Genomic DNA, 9,254 nt, shown 5'->3' on the forward strand with positions numbered 1-9,254 from the left:
GAAGGATATCATAAAAATGGACTCCTGCTACTCTTCGCACTTAACTCACTGTCAATAAACTCAATAGAAAATATCTATCCTGACAGCTGAAGGCTGTTTTCTGAAAAGCCTGTTTTTGTGGAAAGTGTTGTTAAGGTCTGTTTGTTTCTTGACTGGAATGTCTGGGTCTGTGATCATGTGCACCAACTATTTATATCAGTGTTGACTGAAATTTGTATAACAGCAGTGTTATAGAAAATATTTCAAAAACAGAAAAAAAATGTGGGTCAAAAGCAATCCCCAGAGGTGAACATGAACAGAAACATATTTTTTTACATAAAACATAAAAAGATAGTAAAAAAAAAATAAAAAGAAGTAGAATCTGAGAGTCTCTCATATCTATAATGTTTTCTCCTGCTCTTTTCTCCATCTCTGTATCAACAAACAGGATCAAGCAATCTTAGGGAAAACATCTCCTATGGTATTCTTGATATTAATAATAGTACAAAAATCACTGCAAACTGATTCATAATCTTGCATTAAGAACGACTGCTGAGGTACTGGCAGCTTCTGCTGATGGGAGTGCCTAGCAAAAGACCCCAATAAACACAGTGAGTGACTAGACAGCAGACCGGCTCACAGTCTGTCCAGTGTGCTTTCCTATCCATGCCTCTATGACAAAGGGAGGGACTACATGAAAATTCTGACCGAGGCACAAAGGAGATGTGAAAAGAAATAATAAAAGTCCAAGAGCTGCTGCCAAACTGCCACTTTACATGAGTCAGTGACTCAAAATAACATTTCCAGAAAAGAATCTGATTTTTTTTTCAGGGTTTTACCTAAAAAATATAGGAAACAAAATGTGTACAGTGGCATCTGCTCAATAGCCATTCGGGGTTGGACCATGGCCTCCTCTGACCCAGTCTTCTCTCTCTGACAAGGGACAAAAGTGGCTGCTTAGAAAAGCATGTAAGAACAGGGCAAGTATACACAATATTTTCCCTTTGTTTATTTTGAAGCTGGATCCTGCCTGAATCTTCCCTGTAGCTCTTATACTGAAGTTGGGAAGTTGATCCGTAACCACTTTCCCCAGTACACTCAGGATTTAAGAGACCTCTTTGTTTTCCCTGTTCAGCATCTCTTTTCCAATCTGGAGAGCTGGCTTGTTTATTCCTTACCCAGAAGCTGTTCCACACATCTGATAATCTTTTTTGATCTATGAACTTTTTTCATTTTGGTGACATCCTTATTTAGGTTGAAGAGACCAGAATGACACTTAACAGTTAAGGGAAAGGCAATCTGCTCCAAAAACAGAATCAACTCACAGAAAAGTAGATGCGGCTTTGGCCATTACATTACTTGTTTGCATCTTGCACTGCAGTGAAAAACATGGCAGCCTTTTTCATGAATCTTTCCCTTCTTTCCCTGAACATTTCTTCTGCAGTGACAGTGGTATCTGTGATACATGTATGAGAGGCTGTGGGATGGAGACACAGGCTTCAAGTCCTACTTGGAGGACAGCTTGCCTCCTTGGCCTTTCTCCAGTCCCCCTGTTTTGAATCTATGCAGATGCCACTTGTCTGGGATCAAGCAATATATTTTCTCCTCTTTTATGGGGAACTGAATTATGAAGCAATTAGGCAGCAGAATCCACCTACTTGATTTAGGGGCACAATGACACCTACCAAAGACCTGTTGCTGCTTATTGTGTTCAGAATGCTTAATTCCATGCTGCACTTTCCTTGGGCATGGCTCCCACAGACTTTTGCTGCAGATAAGAACACTCAGGTCGAGTATATCAGACCTCGAGGTATCAGGTTGGATGTAGAGAAAATGAGAAAGAAGCACATCATGTATATTTTTAGCTGCATAAACTGTAAGATCAGCCTGCAATTGGAATTGTATTTTTCTTTATCAACTTCTTCACAGAGATGGAGGGGAACTTAGAAAACAGCTGCTTTCAGTACAAAACACAGATTTATTTGTGGAGAGGGTGCATCTTATCAGCAAATTATCCAGAGATTATTTGGATATATTATTTGGAAATAAAATAGTGTGCCATCCTGTACGCTTTATCCTATTTAAAGACAAGGCTGACAAAGAAGTGGATAGAACTAAGACTTTATAGCCAACATTTATTCTTGAATTTCATGGCTTTGTGACCTTAATATAGCTAAAGACATCATTTTAGCTAAAAGTATGATATCTCGATGCTTTTCTCTGCAAAATGTCCTTTACAGCAATGGCATTGTAAAAAATGAATCTGGCATAATAACCAACTCTTAGAAGTCTAAGAAAAGATATTGTTGCCTCTAGGAGGCAGCATTTTATTGCAAATACACTTATCATATAATTTAGTGCCTGACACTTCAGAAGGTTTTCAGGCTTTTCAAATCTCCTCTGATTATTAAAAATATACATATAGCAGAAAAGAAATAAACATTTACACTTACAATGGAGCTGTATGTGTGAAAATGAGTTCTGCTTCTCCAACCAACCAGAGAATGAAATAGAAATAATCAGGCATAAAATGTGCTCCTTGGGTTCCTGTTTTCCTGGGTTTTCAATAGCAAATTAGCGGAGTCTGATGGAAAAGCAGAATATTCGGGTTGTTCTTCTGCTCTCCACAAGATACCCTCCCTAGGAAAACATCTGCTCATTTGCTTAATCTCACCTGCTAAATGTGTACATATTTAAGCTTGCACATGCCACTTTCTTAAACCAGGTCCTTCAGCTGCATTTGCAGTGGTTTGGTTTTCTTTCACCCAGCTCTGTCCTGAGCTGGAGATGGCAATTTCTTTCTTTTCACTATTACTGAGATGCTAAGACTTCATGCTAAAGTAGTTCACCTGGTGAAGCATAGACCTTGTTTTCCTGCTGGGCTTTGTGGTGTGATGTGACTTGCTGAGGCACAGCTGCCTTTCTCTCTGGAGATGGCCTCTTGGTGCTCTCAGAGGATTTGTGATTTTTATGTATTTTTTTTTAATCTGCCTCACATGTTAATATTCTTACAACATCCCAAGTGGGCCCAATGTAAACATGGATCAACGGTGGAGTCCAGGCTGGTTTGTGGCTTGAATCTTTTGTAGACCTCAGAAACTAAGTAGTTTTCATGATGGTGAGTTGTCCTCAGTCTCAACTTCGGTGTTGTCTATGCTTGATGTACAAAGCTTTTAATTCCTTATTTATCTTCTGATCAGCTCAGAAACATGAGTTGCTCTAACTTCATGGGTTAGCAGCGCAGGGAAAGAAAAAGAATTCCTTATAGTTACTTCGGTTATTCTGTTTTCCAGGGAGTTGTTACAACAACCAGTTTGTGTCTTTTTAATACGTGAATAAGATGACTGACAAGTAAACAGGAAAGTCCTTATGGGAGGTTATATGAAGCAGATGGATAGATTTGTGAGTGAACAGTCCACGAGGACTCATTGTGGTCCTGTAGTCTGACCCTCTGTACCACACAGGCCATTGATCTTCTTCAGTTTAACTTGTGATTGAATGAAAATAGATCCCTTAAAAACAAGCTGCATACAACCAGTCTTGACTTCAAAACTGCCCACGATGGAGAACCCTCCACAATCCTTTGGAAATTGGTCCTGCACAAATTATGCCCCTTGTTAGAAATCTGCAGCATGCTTTTAGCATGAGTTTGTCTGTCATCAGCTTCTGGCCATTAGCTCCTGTTAACGCTTTGCTTGCTTGACAGAAGAGGACCTCTATTATCAAAGATTTATTACCCAGCTGGGTACTTATGGATTCTGTCTGAGTAAACCCTTAGCCTTTCCACTTACAGACTGACCTTGAGCCACACTCCAATCCACTTGCCTCCTAGCCCTCTATCCATTCATGTAGCTCTTTCATGGACGCCCTCTAAATTGTCCAGCAAGCTGGTGCTCTGCCTGGCAGAGTGGGGTGCAGCTTTGCTCCACAGCAGTCCCACCAATGCCAGATACAGATGTTACAGGCCCTTCCTATTTCTGCCCAGTGTTTTTCCTCTCACTCTCCTGTGGATCACACACTACTCGTCCTGACCACTTCTGTTCTTTGACTCCTTCTCCCTCCTTTCTATTGCTGGGCCTCCCATGCTGCAAGCACTGCTCATGCTCTTTGTCCCGCCATCAGACTTTCCATTTAGCCACCAGACTGCCTCTGCTCTTTTCTTCTGTCTGGCTGTTTGTTTCCTTAATGTCACCCCTCTGTTTTCATGTAACTCATATGACTTGGCACTGGCAATTTAGACTTCCTCCCAGGCGCCAATAAAGATGTATACAAGAGGGGCAGATTGCTTGATGGTGTTTGCTCTTACAGTTGTGTTTTTAAAGGTGCTCACTTCATTAGCTTTGAAAGTATAGAGCACGTCCCAGGTTATCTTGTATCGTTTAATTCCATAATCACAGCAGAGCGGTGGGGTTTGAAACTTTGCTTCCCAACTTGCCACAAGGGATGCAAGAGCTGTACTGCAGCCAGGTTCACAGCACGTGCTGGTGGCAGAATGCACATGACAGTCTCTGAAATAGGGACCAGACAGATTTCTTCCATAGATCTCCTGAATCCCACAGATCTTGGTCTCAGGTCAGTGCAGTGTCAAACTATGGAATCATTTACCATGAGCCCTATAGCAACTAGCTGTACCCTTCTGCATGCTAAATCCTTTTCGTCATCCTAAGGATATGAAAGTGGCAAAAGGCTACATGCCTAGCTGGCATGTACTCCTGTAAGTCTGGAGGCTTCAGGAGCACTGTCTCCATTTGCACCAGCTGAAGCACCACAGCTTGAAACTCACTTTTCTTGAGGATGGTCATCATGTATCTCCCTTTTAGAAAATAATTCTTCATTCTTCTCTTAATTATTTCATTTACTTGACTTTTATGTAGAGGTCTGTTTCAGTGACAGTGATGGATGGGCCAAGCCCACATTCCTCTCAAAAATCTTCCTTTCTTGCATATAAAAATGTAGACAACTGCTTTATTTTAATAGCACTGCGAAAGATTCTTTCAGTGGTCTGTAAGACTTCACCATCTGTTGAAGTATTTTCACTTGGAGGAAGACAAAACCCCTGTCTTAAAGCATTTACAACCTGAGGCCACAGAATACAAAAGCTTGAGGAGGTAGATGTTGTCACTGTAAGCACAAGCCTTTTTCCTTCACTTTTGTTTTTGCTGTGCTTCTTTTTGTTGCTGAAGAAACACATGACAGCCATATGTGGCCCTCTGTCCTGAATTGACAGTTTCAGTGCCTAAGGTTGGGTGGTGTAAACACCTTGCCATTGTCTAGCAAGCTCTTTTAGACCACCATCCTGTTCAAACTGTCCCGTATCTGTAGCACAGAATCTCAGAATCTCATAACGAGTTGGTACAAGAGAAAACATGAGCTTACACCTTCAGGCTAAATCTGACTTGTAAAAGGATTTCTTTCCAATTTCCTTCTGTTAACTCACACCTCTGCCTTGTGAAATGCCTCAGTAAAAGTATCTGCAAAGTACCAGCCCCTGACAGTGGACTGAGTCAGGGAAAATAGTCGGCAACCATCCTTCATTCAGAAGTATGTGGGCTTTTCCTTGTGATAGTGAGGAATTCTGGAAGTTTAATTTGTGTCTTCTATTTCTAGAATAGAAGTTGCAAATCCTACACCTGATTATTTTAATTGTTGGAAATTGCACTAAAGATCTTTTTTTGTGGTAAGGCATGAACTGCACCCAGCCAATACAAAAGCCCTCCATGTGATCTGTAGTAACAGTTCTTCGTTCATAGAAAGCCTCTGTCACATAACCAATGGACAGAAAGCCCAAAAAATATAAAGCTCAAAACAGGAATAGAGAATCTATAAGCACCAAAGGTTGGCCAGTGCCTGTTTTGTCATCAAAAAAAAAAAAATTAGTGTCTGAAGTATCAGGAGCTGAAAACCATGCTAAGGAAGTGTTTAACAACTGGAGTGGACTAGTTACGGTCAGCTTCATCTGTTCTCTGTTGTTAGCATTATCAGTCTGAGGAAATCAATTGTACTTTCTTCTAATCATAATTTTAGCACGGGAACATCCTTGGATTTATACGTACTCACCATTACATGTGGACTCTTGAGCAGGTGGGCAGCACTGATGTTGTCCTGAGGCAATTCACCTCTCACGCAGCTCTGGAGGTTATAAAAAGGTTGAGGTTATAAAAGGCAACAGCAAAGCTATCAATCCCATAGCATGGTCCTGGAGTTGACAGGACTCCAGTGGAAGAGAATAGTGTCAGTGCTGTAGTGTGCAGGGGTGGAAGGTGGGACCCACCAGCCCTGCTTCATTCCTTCAATGCTTCTTGGAGGTGGAATGGGACAATTTCTCTTTTAATGAACACCACATCTCTCTTTGCTTTGTCTATAAAGATGCAGGCCATTGTCCAAAGATTGTGCTCTCTTTTCCTTGTCTTACATCTCTTTGGTGGTACTAATAAATCTAGCCCAGGCAAATGTTAGTAATACAAATGTGTCATAAGCTGGGGTCCATCTTATAATCATGGATATGCTTTTGTTCTTCTTATATGTATTTTTGTACCAGAATCTGGATAAAATACGTGGTGAGAGTGACTGTAAAATATGTTTTCAGTCCTGAATCTGCCCATAAAGTTAAGCTTGCAAATACAGGCTTTCATCTTTCCACCTTGCAAGTCTCTTTCCAAAGGCAGAGATGACAAATACAAAAGCAAGGTGATTCTGGGCATCAGTAACGTGAATGGCCAGCAAGGAAGGTTGTTAGTCTGGCCTTATTTTAGCTTACTTTTGCCTTAAAGAAAAAGGAGCAACTGTATTATTTGGTATTGAAACAAGCAGCAAGTGTAAACCTGATTTTGAAATACATTTACGGTGCAAATTTTTTAGAACAGCATGTGCTGAAAATAAGCAATGATTATAGATAGATGCAGTGACTGTATGTACCAAGGCTACAGTTAAATTATGTATCTGTACCAGTTACATCCATCAGCACACACAAAAAATTCTTCAGTTTTTGGCTTGTAAGAGCTCGCATACTGTTAATATTCAATGTTTAGCAAGAGTTGTTTTGTTTTCCCTAGCAATAGTAGCAAAAGGCTGCTGCATGGCGATTATTTATTAAAATATGGTATCTTCATTCCTTGTTTTCATTTCACAGCATATATAATCTCTGGCAAGGGAAACTTCATATATGAATTGCTAGAAAACATCTTGGGGAGCTATGTTATTAAATTATTATCTTGCTGAAAGATTTTTATCTGGCCTTTCTTCCATAGCCTGTTGCAAGCAGTTTTTATATAATTCTCAGAACAGCTTGAAGCAAACACATGAAAAATGCATCTCATGGATGGGCTGAATGCCTTCTCCACTCTGTCAACATTTTCTACCCTTAACAGCATCTTCTTTTTCGTATTGTTTCCAAATCTCAGGGATTTCTGATTTAGCTCTGTTAGATTTCCTAGCACCTTGAGAAAGTACCCAAAGGCATCTAAGCAGCGTGTCCAGTCCTTTTTGTCCTCTTTCAGACTCCTCACTTCTACCTCACTTCATCAGTGGCAGAAGTCCCTGATGATATGGCATATTCTTTAAGATAAGACCTCCTAGTACTATGATTACAGCATTACCTGATCAACTATGGGCTGAATGAAGTAGCTGCATGTGTTAGTTAAGTCAGCAAATGGTTGCAAAAGTCTGCCTATGTCAGAGAAAGTTCAGATCTGCAGAGGTGACCATGAGGATGATCTTCATGGCTTTGGAAGCTCCTGAGCCATGAAGACAAGGAAGCAAAGAAAGCATTAGTCAGACTTTCTCCATCCCCTTTATGTGATTTTCTTCCCACTACTGGCCTAGTGTGGCCACTTTTATGTTCTTGTATAGACAGAAGACAAAGCTCAAGGTTTTCCTGCCGTGGGCTGAGCTGGAAAAGCCAATTTCCACAGGCTCAGCAGTGTAGCAGGGGATTGTCTCTGCTTAAGGAGTCTGTCGTGATTCTCTTCTTGAAAGGAGGTGGGAAGTGGGGGTCAAGATGTGTATCTGGCAAACCTTGTAGGGCAATCAGGAGGCAAGATGATGAAATGTGCAGTATATCCATAAGGGAGTTGCAGTGTTAAAGAGGAATCTTTAACAATTAAAGGGAGAGTTGGATGTGTGAGGGAAGCTCTGTGAGAAGGAGGTGAACATGTCATCTACAATTGAACAAATGCCGAACGAGGGGTCATGATTAAGGTGTAAAAGAACCAAAAATCATACAAAATTCATGTCAAAACCTGAGCTGCAGAAAGATCCAAAAAACTAATTTTCTAAACATATTTATGTATGTAGTTCACTTTTTTTTTTTTTTTTTTTTTTTTTTTTCCCCTGATCCACAGGCAGCAGCTGCATTCCAAAATAGAAAGACAAAGAAACTCCCAGCAGAACTGGTTACTTTTTCCAGAGCCATATAAGGAATATTTTGCTTCTTGCTTACTAGTTCCACTCTGGCCCAGATATATAGTGACCCAGAATTATGATCATCTTCTGGCCACTAGGTACCCCTTGTGAATTGACCCAGAAAATGGTTGCATATGTCACAAAAAACACATTGAGAAACGGCATTGATTTGCCTCTTCCCAGATTTAGGCAGGCTGTGAAAGAAGGAAAAAATAAATGAGTCAAAGAAAATCAGTCACCCTCTCACCTCAAGAGAAAGCTGCCTGAGAGGACTACGTGGCCCTTCAGGTCTATTCAAGTGGGTTCCTTTCCTCTGCTCATCAGCCCACTGCCTCACACCGGTGTAGTAAGCGGTATGACTAATATGCAGCATATGTTGTTTGCTCTCTCATCCTCTCCAGAGGAAGCAGCATATGTGCCAGTGTGTCTTGTTTGATAGGATTTTCTGCTGCCTTTTTGAATAGAAGTGTTGCTCTGCACTGATGCTGGAGAAAGCAGCTCCAAACGGCGCAGACCCTGTGCTCTGAGGGGAAGATGGTGGGGTGTAGGACGGTGCTTAATTCTTGCAGCTGTTCATTCCCCAACCTCTGAAGAGTGGTAAAGTTTTGCCTGACATACACACAGGCTTTGCTCCGACTATGTAGTGCTATCATGCAGTGAAATCCTAACTGGGGTTCTCAGACCAGCACCTTTTGGCAATCACTATCTTTGCCTTAACACAGCAAAAAAAAAAAACAAAAAAAAACCTTTTGAGCAAATTAGCAGGCTAGACATCAGGATAGCTAGAGAGCAGATTAAACATTTGGATGCACTTTCTGTGAGTTAGCTAGCAAGGCCCAGCCCCTTCTGCTGACGTCTTTCCTCTCTATCACACA

Source organism: Aythya ferina (genome assembly GCF_964211825.1).
Source record: "Aythya ferina genome assembly, chromosome: 5".
NCBI lineage: Eukaryota > Metazoa > Chordata > Aves > Anseriformes > Anatidae > Aythya > Aythya ferina.